This window comes from Canis lupus, chromosome X, assembly GCF_011100685.1.
Source record: "Canis lupus familiaris isolate Mischka breed German Shepherd chromosome X, alternate assembly UU_Cfam_GSD_1.0, whole genome shotgun sequence".
Classification (NCBI taxonomy): domain Eukaryota; kingdom Metazoa; phylum Chordata; class Mammalia; order Carnivora; family Canidae; genus Canis; species Canis lupus.
Window position 1 is genome coordinate 115,794,288 of NC_049260.1, and position 21,046 is coordinate 115,815,333.

General features: G+C 45.6%; 1 long non-coding RNA gene and 4 other non-coding genes across 5 annotated transcripts; 1 reads left to right on the top strand and 4 right to left on the bottom strand.

Moving 5' to 3' along the window:
- Window positions 1–1,656: 1,656 nt before the first annotated feature.
- On the bottom strand, window positions 1,657–1,779 carry MIR8908D-3 (microRNA mir-8908d-3). The gene has a single exon (NR_128882.1). It is a non-coding gene; the product is annotated as a microRNA mir-8908d-3 (primary transcript).
- A 732-nt stretch (window positions 1,780–2,511) lies between these two features.
- MIR8908A-2 (microRNA mir-8908a-2) lies at window positions 2,512–2,656 on the bottom strand. Its single transcript, NR_128894.1, has one exon. It is a non-coding gene; the product is annotated as a microRNA mir-8908a-2 (primary transcript).
- Window positions 2,657–4,359: 1,703 nt separating this feature from the next.
- On the bottom strand, window positions 4,360–4,502 carry MIR8908D-1 (microRNA mir-8908d-1). Its single transcript, NR_128896.1, has one exon. It is a non-coding gene; the product is annotated as a microRNA mir-8908d-1 (primary transcript).
- Window positions 4,503–5,295: 793 nt separating this feature from the next.
- On the bottom strand, window positions 5,296–5,440 carry MIR8908A-3 (microRNA mir-8908a-3). Its single transcript, NR_128898.1, has one exon. It is a non-coding gene; the product is annotated as a microRNA mir-8908a-3 (primary transcript).
- A 6,939-nt stretch (window positions 5,441–12,379) lies between these two features.
- On the top strand, window positions 12,380–15,373 carry LOC111094675. The gene is made up of 3 exons (XR_005386026.1): window positions 12,380–12,471; window positions 14,281–14,366; window positions 15,102–15,373. It is a non-coding gene; the product is annotated as an uncharacterized LOC111094675 (long non-coding RNA).
- The last annotated feature ends 5,673 nt before the right edge of the window (window positions 15,374–21,046 follow it).

Here is a 21,046-nt window from a genome sequence, read left to right on the forward strand (position 1 = left end):
TAAAGATGCCTAGGATCCAGGTGACTGGCAGGGCTCTCATGTGATCAAGGCAGGCAACTCCAGAACCACATGCATCAAACAGTATCAGTGCAATGACAGATGCCACCAAACTCCATGTGTTGTATCCCCGCACTCACAATGAATCAACTACACAGTTATTTGATGGACACCCTTCTGCATGGGGCACGACACATACCTTTCTTTCAGTTGGAGGACATGCCCAGACACCTTTACATTCTCAAGTGCAACTTGCATCTACACTGTCTACAGCTTCAGGCATCATAATGAGACTGTCCCCAGGACAGTCTCATAACCACAATGGTTACAGGCTGCAAGCTGAACATCAAATGTCACTCACTAGGCATCCCCTTCCTTAAATAATGTTAAGGACACAGTGACTAAGATTGTTCCTGTGTCTCTTCTTCTGGAAGAACGAATACTTAACCTTTTTGTTCACAGCGTTAAAACACTGAAATCCTGCTGAAAAGGCGTGGGATCAGAGCCAGCCTGCACCAAAGTCCCTCCTGTGGTCAAAGTACTCAGTTCAAGGACATATGCAGTTCTATCTGCATCATGGGACTAAAGGCCACAAAGGTGGTGGTGGTAAATGTTGCCCTACTAAAACAGGTACTAAGAGGCAAGATATAAGTGTCAAGAGCACTGTTCTTGGGAGGTGGGTCACCTGTATGAGGACTGCTAAGCAAGAAAATGGGCCTCTCCTGCCTTGACTCAGAAACAAAGGGTTTTTCCCCGTTCTCTCTCTGAAAGCATGAAGACATTACACAATTATTTCCCAAGCTAAAACCATCCCAACCTGCTTCCCTTCAACTCAAAAACTGCTCCCAGGTGGTGCAGCTGGCTGGTCCAGCTGAGGGGGCACAGGACTCTTGATGGCCTAGGTCGAAATTCAAGCCTCAGATTGGGTGTAGAAGCCCTTTAAGAGCAAAATCTGGGGCACTTGTGTGTCTAGGCAGTTGAGTATCTGCCCTCGGCTCAGGGCGTGATCCTGATTCTGGAATCAAGTCCAGCAATTGGTTGTCTTGTGACGAGCCTGCTTCACCCTATCTCTGTGTATTTCTCTGACTCTGTGTATTTCTAATGAATACGTAAAATCTATTTAAAAAAATCTTTCGGGATCCATGAGTGGCGCAGCAGTTTGGCGCCTGCCTTTGGCCCAGGGTGCGAACCTGGAGACCCGGGATCGAATCCCACGTCGGGCTCCCGGTGCATGGAGCCTGCTTCTCCATCTGCCTATGTCTCTGCCTCTCTCTCTCTCTGTGTGACTATCATAAATAAAAATAAAAATTAAAAATAAATAAATAAATAAAAATTAAAAAATCTTTAAAGATTTCCTATATTTCAGAGAGGGAGTGAGCAGGAGAGGGCACACAGAAGCAGGGAGGGGGCAGAGTGGGAAGGGGGAAGTCGGTGCCGCACTGAGCAGGGATCCCAATGTGGCCCTCCATCCCAGGACCCCAGGATCCTGACCCGAGCCAGAGGCAGAATTTTAACCGACTCATCAACCCATATATCCTAAGAAACACTGTTTTAATGCGATCTGAGATCTGGCCTGGGTAGCTGCCAATAGGCTGATGGCTTTAAGTACAGAACATCGAGGACAGAAGGACTCTCACCACCTCCAAAACTGAGCTGAAGGTCGCCACAGGTAGTTATATTACTGATCGGGACCCCACTCAGTCAGGCGCTAATAATCTGTATCCTGCCTTATCAGCACCTTTCTGGGTAGGGCCCCAAACTCAGCGTGGCCTGCAGAGGAGGGTCTGGCCAGCACCCGGCAACTCAGCAAATTCCAAGTTTCCTTCTCCCTCCCCGGCACAGCATGAGCAGTGTCACTAGACACCCCCGGACTCCTGCCACATGCGGCGGACCTGTCCTCCAGAGGCCCCCCTCTCCCTGTCCTGAGACAAGAGGCAGCCTGACAGCAGCACCTGTCGCCGTGTCCTTTTCTTCCCCTACAAGCATCATTATCTGCCCCCGTACAAACCCAACAATGAGCTCTCCCTGATGGTAACAGATCCCTGGGTGCCGGGAGCTCACGGTGCAAGGCAGGCAACCCGGGGACCACTGCAGCTCCAAAGGCCCCCGACATTCTTATAGAGCATCTTTCTCCCCAGACTGGCACCCATGGCACACAAGCTCCCAGACTGGCACAGTTCTGGCCAGGGAGCGGCCCACAGTCTAACTCACGGCAGTGGGGGGTAGACCCCAACTGTTCCCCCTGCCCCTGCTAATCTACCTTCCTCCCCCCTCTTCCTCTCAACAGGATTAGGATTAATGTCTACTGATCCTAAGTATCAATCACTTATGGAGGGTGACCCAGGATCAACAAGGTTTGTGTCCATACAAGAGTCTTTGTGTTTCTTTATGTCAACGATGGGAATGGACCGCTGACATCTCCACGATGCCCGAGACCTCACAGAGTAACCTGCCAGGGCCCTCCCGTGTTCCCGGCAGGGAGTGCAAGGACACATACACCTCTATCCCCGTCACCGCTCCGGATGACACTGCAGACGTCCTTCAGGTGAGCATTACTCCGCTCAGGGAGGTCCTAATTACTCTTATGAATGAATGCAACCAGCACCTTCCTCAGCAGAGCACTACACACGTTACGCGGGAAGACGGATGTTGTCCAGGGCCTGTTTACTCTCCCGTGTCCCACTCATCTCACCCCCACCACCTTGTGATGACTCGTCCATGACTTCTATTCCTTCAAAATGCCAACATAATATCGTCTAATTTGCATCTTGCTCAATACAGAATCTTTTTCCTTCGCTAATTTTCACCTGGATGATTAAGAAGGCCCTGAGGGACAGAGTTCCTTCCTGTGTTTTGCTCTTCCATTAGGACATATCTTCATCAGTAGGTATTCGTGTTCTTAGATCACGCTACTTAGAGCACTTTGAGGATGCCTAGGATCCAGGTGACTGGCAGGGCTCTCATGTGATCAAGGCAGGCAACTCCAGAACCACATGAATCAAACAGTATCAGTGCAATGACAGATGCCACCAAACTCCCTGTGTTGTATCCCTGCACTCACAATGAATCAACTACAGTTATTTGATGGACACCCTTCTGCATGGGGCACGACACATACCTTTCTTTCAGTTGGAGGACATGCCCAGACACCTTTACATTCTCAAGTGCAACTTGCATCTACACTGTCTACAGCTTCAGGCATCATAATGAGACTGTCCCCAAGACGGCCTCATAACCACAGACAATGGTTACAGGCTGCAAGCTGAATATCAAATGTCACTCACTAAGCATCCCCTTCCTTAAATGATGTTAAGGACACAGTGATTAAGATTGTTCCTGTGTCTCTTCTTCTGGAAGAAAGTATACTTAACCTTTTTGTTCACAGTGTTAAAACATTGAAATCCTGCTGAAAAGGCGTGCGATCAGAGCCAGCCTGCACCAAAGTCCCTCCTGTGGTCAAAGTACTCAGTTCAAGGACATATGCATTTCTATCTGCATCATGGGACTGAAGGCCACAAAGGTGGTGGTGGTAAATGTTGCCCTACTAAAACAGGTACTAAGAGGCAAGACATAAGTGTCAGGAGCACTGTTCTTGGGAGGTGGGTCACCTGTGAGAGGACTGCTACAGCAAAAAAAACTGGCTACTCCTGCCTTGACTCAGAAACAAAAGGCTTTAAAAAAAAGAAAAAATGAAAAGATTTTTCCCCCTCTGTCCCCCACAGCGTGAGGACTTTACCCAATTATTTCTCAATAGCAAAAGACCATCCCAACCTGCTTCCCTTCAACTCAAAAACTGCTCCCAGGTGGTGTAGCTGGCTGGTCCAGTTAATAGGGGACTCTTGATGGCCTACATGTAAGTTCAAGCCTCAGATTGGGTGTCCTGGGTGTCTCAGTTGTTGAGTGTCTGCCTTCGACTCAGGGCGTGATCCTGGTTCTGGGATCGAATCTCACATCGGGCGGCATGTGAGGAGCCTGCTTCTCCCTCTCTCTGTGTTTCTCTGCCTCTCTGTGTGTATTTCTAATGATTACGTAAAATCAATTTAAAAAAATCTTTAAAGATTTTCTGTATTGGAGAGAGTGAGTGAGCAGGAGAGGGCACACAGGAGCAGGGAGGGGGCAGAGTGGGAAGGGGAAGTCGGTGCCGCACTGAGCAGGGATCCCCATATGGCCCTCCATCCCAGGACCCCAGGATCCTGACCCGAACCAGAGGCAGAATTATAACTGACTCATCAACCCACATATCCTAAGAAACGTCATTTTAATGCGACCTGAGATCTGGCCTGGGTAGCTGCCAATAGGCATGGGCTGCTGGCTTTAAGTATAGAACGTCGAGGACAGAAGGACTCCCATCACCTCCACCACTGAGCTGAAGGACGCCACGGGCAGTTCTGTTACTGATTGGGACCCCACTCAGTCAGGCGCTAATAATCTGTATCCTGCCTCATCAGCACCTTTCTGGGTAGGGCCCTAAACTCAGCGTGGCCCGCAGGAGAGGATCTGGCCAGCACTTGGCAACTCAACAAAGTCCAAGTTTCCTTCTCCCTCCCCAGCACAGCGTGAGCAGTGTCACTAGACATGCCCGGACTCCTGCCACATGCTGCGGGCCTGTCCTCCAGGGGGACCCCACTCCCTGCCCTGTTTACTGAGACAAGAGGGGGCCTGACAGCAGCACCCTGTCCCTGTGTCCTCTTCTTCCCCTACAAGCATCATTATGTGCCCCAGTATGAACTCAACACTGAGCTCTCCCTGACTGTAACATATCTGGCAGTGCCGAGAACTCCTCTGTGCAAGGCGGGCACCCTGGGGACCACAGAGTCTCTGAAGGCCGCCCTGACATTCTTGTAGAGCATCGCTATACCCAGACAAGCACCCACAGCACTCAGGCTCCCAGATCGGCACCGTTATGGCCAGGGAGCGGCCCACAGTCTAACTCGGGTGGGGGGCCATCCGTTCCCCCTGCCCCCTCAAATGTACCTTGCTTCTCCCTCTTCCCTTCCTCAGGATGACTTTGCCCATTACTGTCCGCTCATTCTAAGTATCAATCACTTCCAATATGCACTGTTCCCTCTGGGAGGATCCACTCACACACTCTAGGGGTAGGGGAGCCCTGCTATGGAGGGTGACCCAGGATCAACAAGGCTTGTGTCCATACAAGAGTCTTTGTGTTTCTTTATGTCAATGATGGGAATGGACCTCTGACTTCTCCATGATCCCTGAGCCCTCACAGACTTACCTGCCAGGGCCCTCCCGTGTTCCCCGCAGGGAGTGCAAGGACACATATACCTCTATCCCCGTCACCGCTCCAGAAGACACCGCAGACGTACTTCAGGTGAGCATTACTCCGCTCAGGGAGGTCCTAATTACTCTTATGAATGAATGCAATGAGCACCTTCCTCAGCAGAGCACTACACACGTTACGCGGGAAGACGGATATTGTTCAGGGCCTGTTTACTCTCCCGTGTCCCACTCATTTCACCCCCACCACATTGATGACTCGTCCATGACTTCTCCTATTCCTTGAAAATGCCAACATAAAGTAAGTCAATCGGAGAAGGACAAACATTGTATGTTCTCATTCATTTGGGGAATATAAATAATAGTGAAAGGGAATATAGGGGAAGGGAGAAGAAATGTGTGGGAAATATCAGAAAGGGAGACAGAACATAAAGACTCCTAACTCTGGGAAACGAACTGGGGGTGGTGGAAGGGGAGGAGGGCGGGGGGTGGGGGTGAGTGGGTGACGGGCACTGAGGGGGACACTTGACGGGATTTGCACTGGGTGTTATTCTGTATGTTGGTAAATTGAACACCAGTAAAAATTATTTTATTAAATAAAGAAAAAGAAAATGCCAACATAATAGCGTCTAATTTGCATCTTGCTCAATACAGAATCTTTTCCCTTCACTAATTTTCACCTAGATGATTAACAAGGCCCTGAGGGAAGGAGTTCCTTCCTGTATTTTGCTCTTCCATTAGGACGTATCATCATCTGCTCAAAAGTAGGTATTCATGTTCTTAGAAGCTCCTAAAAAGCAAAATCTGGGCTGCCTGGGTGGCTCAGCAGAACATCTGCCTTTGGCTCAGGGCTTGATCTGGGAGTCTCAGAGTCAAGTCCCACATCAGGATTCCTGCATGGAGCCTGTGTCTCCCTCTGGTTATGGCTCTGCCTCTCTGTCTCTCTCATGAATAAATAAATAAAATCTTTTAAGAAAAAGCCAAATCTTTGGAGCACCTGCATGGCTCAGTTGGTTAAGTGTCTGCCTTCAGCTCCGGTCATGATTCGAAGGTCCTGGGAATGAATCCTGAGTCAGGGTCCCTGCTAGCAGTGAATTTATTTCTCCTTCTGCTCCTACCTCTCTCTCATGAATAAATCAAATATTTTTAAGAAAAATCCAAAAACTTAAAAAAATACCTTCCACAATAGTGATTCCCTCAACTATTCAACCTTTTCCTGAAAGAGTAGCAAGATCTGCACAGAACAAGTTTTTTTTCTCATCCTTTTTTTAAAAAAACTAATCTGTAGATGTTCACGAGAAGATAGCACTGAATGCATTTCGGGCATTCCAGAGGTTCAGGTGGCTACCAAGACAAATGAGCTCAAGGCATACAGCTCAAAAACTGAACAATCTCGATTCCCTGCATTATTCTGATGGCCACCAGCAGTGCTGCTGAGCATTACTCTATCCAGAGAGGTCCCAATGACCCTCAGCCAAACTGACTAGCACCTTTCTGATTAGGGCACCACACATCCTGGCTTTAGTGTCGACGGCATTCCCAGAACCTCCAGCCTTCTCAAATATAGCTTTCTTCTCTTTCCTTGCAACGTCATTAAGACTTTACAAAAGGCTGGGGTGCCTGGGAGGTTGAGTCGGTGAAGCATCTGCTTTCGGCTCAGGTCAGGACCCCAGGGTCCTTGGATTGAGCCCCATGTTGGGCTCCCTGCTCAGGGAGGAGTCTGCTTCTCCCTGTCCTTTTGAACCTCTGCCTGCTTGAACTCTCGGTCTATCTCTCAACTAAATAAATCTTTTAAAAATAACTTTACCAAAATTTGTTCCTTATGCTGGCACAGTGCAGTTACCCCGCCCTACACTTCACCAACTTCTCTCAGGGAGGATACTGTCATCGATCTTCCTTGACTTAGAGAATTAAGAGGGCCCAGAGAGAATACATACATTTTCTGCCTCTTCTTTTATTAGAAAAGATTTTTTAAAAAGAAAAGATTTTTATTCTCAAGAAGATTTCTCATTCCTTGAAATAGACCACTAGAACCACTGGTTCCTGAGAGCAGATGCAAATGGTTGCCAGACAATACAGGTAAAAGCCCACTGGATCCCCATGTCCCCACTGAGAAGGTTTCCATACTCAGAGAAAATGCCTACCCGCATCTCTGACCCACGCATACTTCACTCAGCTGGTACCCACACTTGCTCTATGTTATCCTGGAGGACTTACAAGACCCATTGGCACAAACTTCTGTCCCTCCTCTGTTCTACTGCAAAGTATCTGTGTCTCCTCTTCACCAGGCATTCATTTCCCTAGAAATGGACAAATAAATCATCTGCAAACTGGCTAAGACACTAGTCCCTGCCAGGAACATTCTCATTTCAATGTAGGCAGTTCAATAAGCCCTCCAGCTCCAATATTTATGATCTTCCAAGGCCACCACAAACATTGTTTTAGTTGAGTATCACTCTACCCCGAGAGGCACCAAATGAAAATAGGCTGTAAGTGATCCAGAACTTTCTGGAAAAGGTATTGTAAATAGAACATGCTGGATATGCGGTACCTGCCAAGATGCACTCGGACTCTCAAAAGTAGCTTACAACTCACCACGAATTATATCAGGATGGATGTAACGCAAGTGGTTCCTGAAAAGAAAATACTTCCAACTCATTACCCACTAACTTCCATTTTTCCTCAGTGGGCATTGCATGTCTATGAAGGGCAGTGCATACAACTGAGTTTAAGGTGTTACAACTGCCTAAGGCCAAGGCACACGCTCAAATGTCACTCTCCACTCCTTACTACATATCATGATGACTACCCAAGATTTTCCCTAACATGACACAGGGTGGAACCATTGCAGCCCCCCCACCCCGCATCCTTACTTCTAGTGCAATACCTGCAGCTTCTCCCCATCACCTACATGATGAAGACCCACAGAGATTAAGCTTTTTCCTATGTCGTACTGGGAAGTACATTATCTTCTCCTCTGAAATAGTTCACACACTTGAAAATGAAACACTGACATCAATCTGCTGACGTGGCCCTCAAGGATTCACCACAGGTTGCTCAATGACACGTTCATTTTACCTGCCAATAGGGTCTAACAGTCACTGCAGAGGGTGCTCTTGCTCAGTGCCATTCTACAAACATTAAAAACATACACTCCAGGGCCGCGTGGCTGGCCCAATGGTTAAGTGTCTACCTTTGGCTCAGGTCGTGATCTCACAGTCCTAGGATCGAGCTCCAGGGTGGACTTCCTGCTCAGCGGGGTGTCTGCTTCTCTGTATCCGGCCCCTCTCCCCGTGCTTCCCCATGCTTAAGTGAACATTCTCTCTTTTGCTCTCTCAAGTCAATAAATGAAATCCTTAAAACACACACACACACACACAGACACACACACACACTTTAAGAGATGAGCACCCGTAAGTGACAATGCCGGAGTCCAGGTAGCCACAGAGTACCTTACAAGTTCACTGCAGGAAGCTCAAGGACCTCTTCAGCTCCATCATCATCACGTGCCAAGGCCATCACACACGCAGTTTTTACTGACCATCAGTCTGTCAACAGAGACCTAGGATACATACAGGCCACATGAGCTGTACCTGTCTGGGAAGGGCACAGCACAAACGAGGCTTCAGGAGGACGATATGCCCAGGCCTTCTCACTCCAACCAATGAATCTTCATCTCTCCACTCACCACATCATGAGGACTCTGCCTGTGATGTACCATAAACCGAGAAAATTCTGATCCACGCACCCACAAGTAATCATCCATTCACTGGGGAACTTCTCATGGTCTCAGTATTTACCCAGATGGTGATCAAAACAGAGAGAAAAGCCCGTTCCCGTGTTTTCTTCTATAAGGAAGTACCTGCACCGTGTCTAAGCTGTAGGTGTTCCCATGGTAACACTGGGCCGCTGCAATCAACACAGTACAGGAGGCCTACATTCCAGATCGGTGCCTGTGCCCCCCTTGCTTCATGGCAGGGAGATCACACACCCATGCTTCTCCATCCCCAGCCTGGGTCCGAAGGCCATCAGAAAGAGTTTTCTCTTCATTGTTATTCTACCGACACAGGCCCTGGTATCAGAGCCAAAGTGATCGGCACCTTCAGGGGAGAGCATGGAACCAGCATGGCCTCAAGGTGGAGGATCACCCCAGAATGCCTGTTCTCAAAATACAGCCTTCATGTTTCCACCCATTGTATCCTTAGGATTCTATCACAGATTTGTCCATAACCTGCACAGGCCCGACCCAAGATCTCTCACAGCTGTACTTTCCTCAATAAGGAGCACCTCATTTGCTCCACATTTACCTTGGTGATGATGAAGAGCCCGTGAGAAAAAAGCTTCTTCCTGTGTTTCTTCTTCTGTAAGGGAGTATCTCATCTTTTCCAAGCTGAAGGAAAGCACAGGGTTAAAATGGACACGTGAAATGATCTTGACGGTCCCTAGGGTCAGAACCAGGTAGCAGACAACGGCCTCCTGGGCACAAGGCGGGCAGCTAGCATCGCATGTGCCTCCAGCCCTATCATGGGCCAGCAGGCTAGCACGTGCTGGGACTAGGGAGCATTCCTCTGCCCACACAGGCAGACCTTACAAGATAGGCATCGACAAAGACAACCAGCCAAATGCCCCCCTTCCGGGCATTCTGCTCTCCCTCCATCTAACCGCGAGGGCTACACTCGAGAGCTTGGCACCATTGGTCATGATCCCAGCACACTGTCTCAGGCCGTACCCTGCTCTCAGGGAAAGGCCCTCACCTTCTCTGCATTTGTGTGGAGGAGGAGGAGGGCCAGAGACAAGAAGCTTCTTCTCGGTGTTTGTTGGGCACGGCTCACGGGGGCCAAGGGGAGCAGTCCCCCTCAAAGTGAGAAAGGAAGTTTTCTTCTCCCTGCAGAACACATCATGAGGAATTGACTAACAACATTTTCATAAAATTATAAAATGCGCATCCACTGTCCCCAGCTTCATACTGCCCCCCTCAGGGAGTAGCCCCTGCACCACCCTGGGTGGACCTCAATGAATTGGAGGACCACTGGAGCAGAATCTTGGTCTCATCACACAAGTATTCTCTTCTCTGCACTGAGGTGTTCCCACGGATTGCAATGAAACACAGAAATCACCTTGAGGGTGGCTGAGATCCACATGCCTCCCAGGGCACTCCCTCCTTAGTTCCAAGCAGAGGGCACCAGCAAACAGCACGTCCGCCATCCTCCCTGGTCCCAAGCCCATCAAGAACGTTGTGCTTGTGGAGCACTGCTCCCCCAGAAAGGCAGTGACTGCACACAGAGTGTGTTATCAGCTCACTTCTAGGCCAGCCGATGCAGACTGTAATCAATGGAGATGACTGGCCCCGTCAACATTCAACTATCTAAAGTGGCTTTCCACAGTCTCAACACCACTTCACTGTGACTTTGATTCAACAGTTTTTGATGACATTTAAGGAATGCCAGCTCACTTCCCTGAAATACACAAACCTCTCCATGGTGTGGATCACCTCACTCGCTTAGGATCACACAGGTGATTATGTGGACGAAGAGAACAAGAGAGTTCCTATAGTTTGTTCTCTTAGGAAAGATCATCATCTTCCCTATCTTCTAAATATTTACACTGTTAGGAATCTATCTATCAAATAAAGTTGAGGATATCTGAGACGCAGGTGCCAATCAGGGCCCCTCTTGAGTTCAAGGCAAGAGAGCACAGGAACACAAGAGTGTCTATACACATTATCATTCTGAAGGTCACTACAACCATGTCCTCGTTGAGCATTATTCTTTGGGGACAGATGCTACTAAAATGTCTAAATGCTGAGCACCTTTCTAGGTAGGTAGGGTACCTCACAGAGGTTGGCTCACCTGAGAGATCTTGCCAAGTCCCTTTCAAACTCAAAAATGTAGCTTTGTTTCCCCACCAGAGCAGGAAGACTGAACCAAACATGCTCCTGTAAGTGGACAAAATGTTAAACTATTGCCATGGAACGTGCAAACCTCCCTCGGGGTGATCCCCCTGGCTTCTCCACCATTGCCACTTGTACAATTGTGAGGACCCATGGAGTAGAAGCTGCTTTCTGTGTTCCATTCCTTTGCTGGGAAATATATTCAATTTTTTTTCCTAATCTGTGCAAGTTCATTCTTTGGAGCAAACCAAGGAAATCATCCTGAGGGAACTCTTGATCTGTCACAAGTCTTCCCAATGCCTTCCATGTTATAAGACAGATGGTTCAAGGGCACAGCCATCTATATCTGATTATGTTCTGATTTACCAGACACTGTTATGTTTGTGCTTTAGTCTATGTAGATCGTTACACATTACACTTAACCTAGGTGACTCCTACTTTTCTTGGGGTTATACTGCATACAGCATGACTGAGGTACAAGGGCCTGCTCAAGTCCCCTTTTACCACAAAATGAAACTTTCACTCTCTCACCACCACATCATTTTATTTTAGCCAAGATTTTTCCATGAACTTATGTAAGTGCCATTTACTGTTCTGCAACTTATCCTCCCATAAGATTTCCTAATGGGAGTACACCTGAACTCTAAAGTATATGTGGAAGATAATTAGGAACCAGACAAAATAAAGTATTTCCAGTTTTCATCTCACCATAAGGAAGTCCCTTAGTCTTTTTAAAGTCTTGGTGCTCACACTGTAAGGAATGTACCACCAAAATCCTGTTGGAAATGCTGGAGAGCAGACCAGAGTCACTACCCAAGGCCTCATGTGTTTCAGGAATACAATTAATGACCTACATGTATCCATCGTCATCACCAGTCTAAAGGACAACACGAACATTGTTCTTTTGGAGCACTGCTATAGTAGAAAGCCACTACACTAAGGCACAGTCTAAGTGATCAGGACCTTTCTGGGCAAGGCACTACACAAAGACTGATTCTAGGTAAGAGGAGCTTCCCAATATCCTTTCTACTCAAATACAGTTTTCATTTTCCCCAAACCCTGTCATAATTCACTGCTCCCAATATATTGACATTAAATGTAGACCATGTGACTCAGTACCCTTCAATATACATCATTACCTCCATGATGACCCCTTCAGCCTCTGTGTCTATACCTGGAAGATTAGAAAGACCCAAGGAAAACAAGATTGTTCTAGGGTTCTCTTCTATTATGAAGTCACTTTTGTTCCAGTGGTCTCTTCTCTTACGTACTATCTTCATATTCTATAACCTGTAGGTTTTCAGGTTGTTAGAAATGCACCACGTGGGGCACCTGGGTGGCTCAGTAGGGTAAGTGTATTACTCCTGATCTCAGCTCAGGTCTTGATCTCAGGGTTGTGGGATGGCGCCCAGCGTTGGGCTTTATACTAGCCGGGGAGCCCACTTAAAAAAAAAAAAGAAAGAAAGAAACCACTGAAATCATCTTCTGGAAATCTGAGATATTGAGCCAGGTGTCTGCAGACATCCTCTGGTAAAGACACATGCACCTCTCCACCCCATCATCCATAAGATCGCCACATAAGCTGTTGTGGTCACATTATGCCACCCAGGGAGGCACAGTCACAGTTAGTATATGTGATCAGCACCATTCTGGGCCAGGAACTGCTTGTAACGTAGCCCAAGGCATGCCTTACCCAGCCCACCTGACATATTCAACATGTACCATTTATCTTCTAACCCCACTAATCATGTTGTCTGTGGCCACGCTTCTTCCATAAACCTAGACAGTACCAACCAGCCTCCTCACTGGCATCAAAAGTCAAAAACCTGATGTAATTTTACCCGAATGATTTCAGAGATCCAAAGAACAGATTGTTCTTGTATTATCTTCTTCTGTAATGAAGTATGTCATATTCTCCAATCTCTGCATATTCACCCTGTTAGGAATGAACCAAAGAAATCATCTTAGGGATGCTGGAGATCAGGCCCTGGTACCTGCCAAGGCCGTCCTGTATTCAAGGCAACAGAAGACACATGCATCCCCATCCCTGCTCTGAAGGCCATCACAAATGTTTTTATTTGAGAGGGACTCACCTAGACATGTCTTATTAAGTAGTCACCTATACAGTTCTGGATATGCTCTGCACACAAAATGCCTCCAAGTAGAAACTTAGCGAGGGCCCCTCAAGTTCTAAAATGTAGATTATAGGGGTGCCTGAATGCCTCAGTTGATTGAGTTTCTGACACCTCATTTCAGCTCAGGTCATGATCTTGGGGTCGCTGAGATCAAGCTCTGGGTCAAGCCTCCTGTCAAGCATAGAGCTCACTAATAGATTCTGTCTCTCTCCCTCCTTCTCCCTCTGTCCCCCTCCTTCACATGCATGTACTCTCTCTCAAAAAATAAAATAAAAAAATAAAATGTAGTTTTTAAAATCTCTCCCCGACACATTACGAAGAATAAATATTTTTCCATAACCTTATAAAATGATGACTTCCTGCCCTTCACCTTTCAAAACTCCGTAAGTAGGAATCTCTCTTCTACTCTACATTTACCAACATGCATCTGAGGATCCAAGGAGAAGCTTCTACTACGAAAACTTATGTACACCTTCCTTAATTATACACATTTACTAGAAACATACTACTAAGATCATTTTGGGGATGCATAAGATACTGGTAGCTGCATGTTCCTAAATGCAAGGCAGGAAACTGACACAGGAAACTAGATCCCACCCTCATTAATAGAAAGACATCATAAACATTGTTCTTGTTGAGTATTATGCAACACAGAGAAACCCCAATTACATAGAGTCTAAGTGATCAACACTTTTCTAATCATAATCAGCACAGTGCACATGGCCATGGCTTTAAGGTGAGGACACATCCCTATAGCCCCTATACTCTTAAATATTGCTTTCAAAAAAAAATTTGCTTTCATCGTTTTCCCCCATCACATAACGAAGAATGAAACAAAGATGATTTGGTCAACCTAGATAACAATCAATCCCTGCTCTCCTCCTTGCAAAGCGCCAACACTTTGAATGTTTTCACCTACTGTATACTTCTACGCCTGCATGTTTTTGAGGACCCAAAGAAGAAAAATAATGTTTGTGTTCTATTCTTCTAATATGAACTGCCTCTATCTTTCCCACTCTGTAGGTGGCCACATTGTTAGTAATGGACCATGAAAAACATCTGAACGATGGTGAAATGTCTGTTACTACCAGGATCCTCTTGAGTTCAAGGTAGGCAATTCAGAAGCACTGACAACTTCAACCTCCTTCAAATGTACAAACACCACCAGAAACATTGTTCTTGAGCATTATTGTATGACACAGAAATAACAATGACACGTAGTTGATGTGATCAACAGTTTTCTGACATTGCACTGTACACAGCATGCCTTCAAAATGAAGTAATTTCCCATTCCCCCTGAACTATAAAGAAACGTAGTTTCAACACTATCTACCACATTGAGTCGCTATCAACGATTTTCCACAGCACCAAACGAGATGATCTCCTGTTACAATTTGCAAACTTCTGCAGTACAAAATCCTTCACCTGCTATACCTCTACCTGGTTGGATCATGAGTACCAGAGAGAGAATAAAGTGTTTCTGTAAGCTACTCTATTATAAAACATAGTCCCATAATATAATCTACCCATATAAACATTACTGGAAATATACCACTCGACTTAACCTGAAGAGGCCTAAGATCCAAGTGATTTCTAGGGCCCTTCTGAGTTCAAAGCAGACAGCTCAAACACATATCCATTTCCACCCTGAATAGTGTTCCAAAGACCATTGATAAACATTATTTACAAACATTTCTCTATACAAAGAGACATCTATTACATATATAAGAGATCAGCAACTTTCTGGGTAGGGGAATGCATACACTATGGCTTCAACATATAATAATGGCCAAGTTCCACTCACACACTCAAGTGTACCTTTCCTCTCTCTTCCCTCACATCAGGATAACTGCACCAAGGATTTTTCCATTATTCTAAGCAATGTTAAACCACTACACTCCAATTTGCATCCTATTCTCAAAGAAAATACCTGTACCTCCTCCATGTTTACTTATATGAAGAGAAAGAACCACAGTCTTCATCTTGTCTTCTAAAAGCATTCACCTTGGCAGCCCCGGTGGCGCAGCGGTTTGGCGTCGCCTGCAGCCTGGGGTGTGATCCTGGAGACCCGGGATCAAGTCCCACATTGGGCTCCCAGCGTGGAGCCTGCTTCTCCCTCTGCCTGTGTCTCTGCCTCTCTCTGTTCTGTGTCTATGAATAAATAAAATCTTAAAATAAATAAATAAATTTCCATTTAAAAAAATAAATAAATAAAAGCATTCACCTAGCGATGCCTGGGTGGCTTAGCAGTTGAGCGTCTGCCTTCAGCTCAGGGTGTGATCCCAGTCCGGGGATCAAGTCCTGCATCAGGCTCCCTGTGAGGAGCCTGCTTCTCCTTCTCCTTCTATGTCTCTGCCTCTCTCGGTCTCTCATGAATAAATAAATAAAATCTTTAAAAAACTAAAAAATAAAATAATAAAAGTGTTCACACTTCCTTAGAAAATGAATCACTGATGTCATCTTGTGGATGCCTGAGATCAAAGGTGGCTGACATGGCCTTCCAAGATTCAAGCCAGGTAGCTTAAGTTTACATTCACCTTATTGCCATAGCTGGTCTGAGGTCACCACAACATATTTTCTCATTGAGCATTATTCGCAGAAACTATCATTAAAATAGAGTCTAAGTGGGATGCCTGGATGGCTTGGCGGTTGAGCATCTGCCTTCGGCCCAGGTCCTGATCCCGGAGCCCGGGATCAAGTCCTGCGTCAGGCTCCTTGTGGGGAGCTTGATTCTCCCTCTGACTCTCCCTCTGTGTGTGTGTGGGTCTCTCATGAATAAAGAAATAAAATCTTAAAAAAAATAAATAAAATAGAGTCTAAGTGACTAGCACCTTACGGGTAAGTCAGTACACTCTAGAGAACTCAACATACAGGATCTATCCAGTCCCTTGCTCATCTTTAAATGTATCTTACATCTATCAACTAAAAATGTTACAATTATTCTGCTCAAGATTCTTCAAGAGCCTACAAAATGCCAACCCGATGCCCTCCAATGTGCATCCTTCCCACTGTGAGTAGGCCCATATGTGCTCTGTGTTTATCTGGATCATTAGGAGGACCCACAGTGAACAAGCTGTTTCCTATGTCCCCTCCTTTTACTGGAAAATAGCATTCCCATCACTGAAATTAAGATGCACACAACATTAGCAATTGGGAAATTAGAATCACCCTGAAGATGCTTGAGATCAGAACCTGGTGGCCAAAGAGGCCCATCCAAGGTTGCAAGCAGGCAATTCATGCTCACTTCCACCTCAAAACCAATCACCAACAACAAACACACTGAATGTTGTTCATCTTGAGCGCTACTCTACCCAGACAGGTGCTCATTACAATGCCTCTATGCAATGAGAATCTATCTGAGCAAGGCAATGCACACAGTAGAGCTCAATGGATGCAACCTGCCCAGCCCCCTTGCATTGTTGATTGTAGCTTTCTTCTCTCCCCACCATGTCATGATACCTCTACATAAGATTCTTCTATACTTCTAGATAATAATGCAAATATACTCCAACCTAACTTCTATTTTTCTTTCCTGAGACTCTGATCAAATACTCTATGTTTACCTGGATGTACAGGAGGACCAGAAAAAAAAAATCCTATGTCTCTGGTCTCCTCTGATCTTAAAAAGAAACTTCATCTTCTGTAACCTGCTTATGTTTACATCTTAAGGAATGGACTAATGACATTATGAAGACACCTGAGAAGAGACACAGGAGGAATGCCACAGACCTCCTGAGTAACGGTCTGACAGCACAAGCCCCTCTGCAGCTCCATCCTCATCACAGATCACAGGGCCATCAGAAATGTTGTTCCTTTAGAGCATAACTCTACCTGGAAAGGCACCAACTACATATAGGCTAAGTGATCAGCATCTTTCTAGGTAGGCTCTGCATACATCATACCTCAAGCCTGAGGATCAGATCATTCACCCTTGAACTTCTTAAATGCACACCTTTCATCTCTGGCCCTCTCTCATCCTGGTGACTGCTTAATATTTTCCATAATATTAAACATTACAGAACCACTTCTGTCCAGCATAAAAGCCTCATTCATTGTCAATCCCCTAACCAGTTTTTTGTTAAAGCACATGATTATCAGGGGCCTGAAAGAACCTAACAGCTCCTGTCCTTCTTCTTCTATTAGGAAAGTATTCACCTTCCCTAAGCTTTACTTGGCTTTCTTGTTAGGAATGGTTGTCTAAATCACTTGGAGATACCCTAGATCAAGGAGCTTCCAAGCAACCTCCTGGGTTTGAGGCAGACAGCCCAATAATGTAAGTTTTTCTATCCCCATTACCTATCTGAAGGCCAGCACAAACACTGTCTTTGTTGGGCATTAGTTTCCCTGGATAGGCACCAATGATGTTCACTCTAAGTAATTGGACCTTTCTATACAGGACACTGTATATAGTGTGGTTCCATGGTAGAAAACATGCCTAGAGCTTCCCACTCTGTCAAATAGACCTTCATTGCTCTCCCCATCAAACCATGATGGAATCACCAAAGGTTTGCCTTTATCCTTAGGACAGTACCATTACTGCCTTCAAACTCCTAAACCTTTCTAACTGGGGATTCAGTCAACTGATCTACCTATACCTGGATGATTGTGAGGACCAAGAGAGAACACTTTTCTGTGTTCTCTTTCTCTATTAGGAAGTAACTTTACCTACTATTTGTAGATGCTCACATTGTTAGGATGAACCAATGAAATCACCTTGAGGAAACGTGAAATTGAACACAACACATACCAACAACTTCTGAGCTGTGAGAGAGACAGGTCAAAGGCACATGCCTCTCTATACTATCTGGCCTCAAGGCTGTAAAATGAGCTATATTCAATGACCATTACTCCACCCAGAAAGTCATACGTCACACATACTGCACATGATGAGTACCTTTTTGGGTTCTGCAATGCCTACCACCCAGCTCATGATAGTGAACCACTTTAAGCCCTCATTTAACCCTAAAATGAAGCTTATGCTCCACCCACATCACTGTACTGTACCCAAGACTGTCCTATAACCCTAGATAATGACCACTTACCATTCAACAACTTATAGAATTACAGATGTGACTAAACCTCAACTGCTTAAGGAGAATGAAGAGGACTATGGGGAACCAGACAAGAGAAAGTTCTTCCAGGGTTCACTTCTGCTTAAGGAAGTCTCTTCATCTTTTTAAATCTCCTTGTGGTCACTCAGGAATGTACCAAAGAAATCATCTTGAGGATAACTAAGAACAACCAAGGTGGCAAACAAGACATGTCTGGGGTTAATGAATACAATTAAAGGCATACACATCTCCATCCACATCACAAGTCTAAAGGAGAACATAAAAATCCACCCTGGGTATTAGTATACTTGGAGATGTGCTGCTAACAAGTAATCTGAGTGATCAGCACCTTTCTAGGCAGCAAATTGTATATGGCATGATTCTAGGTAGAGAACCTGCCCAGTACCCTGTGCACTCAGAAATATTCTTTTGATCTCTGGGCCACATCACGGTGAGTGTTCCCAATACCTTTCCATTAACACAGAAAATGTCAGCCCCAATGCTCTAAAATTTTCATGCATCCCTCCATGAAGATCACCTCAAGCACTGCATGTGAACCTAGAGGATTATGAGAACCAACAGAGAACAAGCTTGTTGTGCCCATGTTGTCTTCTTCTATTAGGAACCATCTTCTACTTTTCCAAAGAATGGGTGTTGACGTTATTCACAATCGACCACTGGAATCATCCTGAGGGAACCTGAGATGGGAACCAGCAGGTTGCAGTGCCCCTGGTTCAAGAAAGCAGCTCAAGAAGAATGCACCTCTATTCTCATCACTGATCTGAATGCTTCCACAATGTGCGCATCGAGAATCACTCCACCTACAAAAGGACTATTACTCTTCTCTATGTGACACACACTGTTCCCCATCACGGAACTGCACACAGCTGGGCTCAAGGTAAATCCTGCCCAGTGCCTACTTGTACTTCACATATAGCTTTCTCATCCCAACAAACCAATCACAGGATGACTCTACCCAATAATTTTCAGAAATGCTAGGTAACGCTGACCCTGTGTTCACCAACTGGCATCTCATCCTCTCATTGACGATACCCTCACATGCTCAATGTCCCCTGCATGACCACAAGGTCCCACAAAAGCAAGACTTCCTGTATCTCCTCCATAATGAAATAGCTCCATCTTTTCTAAATGTTAGGTGTTCACTTAGCAAGGAACTAAACGCTGAAACCATTGAAAAAATGGCTGACATCAGACAGAGCATCTTCCAGGGTACAGGGTAGGCAGCTTAAGGACAGACGCACCTCTATCCCTATTACTCATGAGAAACCTAAAGCTGTACTGATGGAACCATATCGTACCAGAGGCGCTCACTACTGTTGGTCTGACACATGAGTATCACCTTTCTGCACTGGGCCCCACACACAGAATGGCTCATCTTTAAGGAACTTCCCAATCCTATGGACTCCCAAAACAAGTTTTCATCCCTCTCCTTACCAAATCATATTCCCCATATCCAAGATTTATCTGTAACCATCGCAAACACACACCCACTATCCACCAACACTCTTACCCCTCCCGGTGGTGATCCACCATCTCCCTCTACCTGCGCTGTCATGGTTGGAACCCAATAAGGAAAACCTTCTAATGTCTTAGACTCCACTAGTGGGAGGTATTGTTGTTTTCTCTGATCTGTACACTTTCTTTAGATTAGGAACAGACCACTAAAATCATCTTGACGATGCCTGAGTTCAGACCAAGAGAACAGCCATAAGTTCTGGATTCAAGACAGCTCAAAAATAAAATAAGCTCCCTACTGCATCACCCATCTAAATGCAACCAAAAACGTAGTTCTTAGTAAGCATTACTTTTCCCAGGCAGGGACTAATCACTCTTGGTATAGGAAATTAGGCCCTTCCTGGACAGAGGACTGCACACATCAGAGGTCAAGACACATCCAGCCCAGTGCCCTGTTCACTTGCCTATGTAGCATCCATAGTACGCCCACCACATCGTGATCACCACACCCATGATTTGTCCTTAATCCTTCCCAATGACAACCCACTGCCATGCAACTTACATAGGTCTTCAGTAAGGAATCTCTTCCCTTCTCTAGCATTAACAGGAGGATTGTGAGGAATCATGAAATCAAGCTTGCTTCTAGGTTCTCTTCTTCTTTTAGGAAGTATCTTCATCCTAGAGTATGTCAGAATTCAGTGTTCTGGGATAGGCCCCTAAAAATCATGGTCAGGATGCCTATGGCAGCTATACAGGGTTTGTATGTATTCAAGGGTGGCAGCTAAATACACATCCATTTCCATGAACATCGCTATACTGAAATAAATCACAGATGTTCTCGAGGAGCATCCCTAAATGTGGAAAAAAACACTGATTACACATGGGCTAAGTGAGTAGCACCATTCTGGGCAGGGCACTGCACACAGCATGGCTTCAAGTTAGAAGACTAGAGCAGTATGCATCACATGCCTAATGCAGATGTTGTCTTTGTCCCGGACATATGATGAAAACCATACCCAAGATTTTTCCATAATCTTCAACAACACAAACTGACTACCCTTCACCTTGCTTCCAACCCTCTGAATTTTCACAAGATCTGTATTTACCTGGCTGACTACTGTGACCCAGCAACCCAGAGAAAATATATATTCCCCCATGTTCTTTCCTTCTATAAAAATTATACTCATTTTATATTACCTTTCTTTAGGAGTACACTTTTTTTCTAGAAAAGATCTCTGAAGTTATCCTGTGCTTGACTCTCA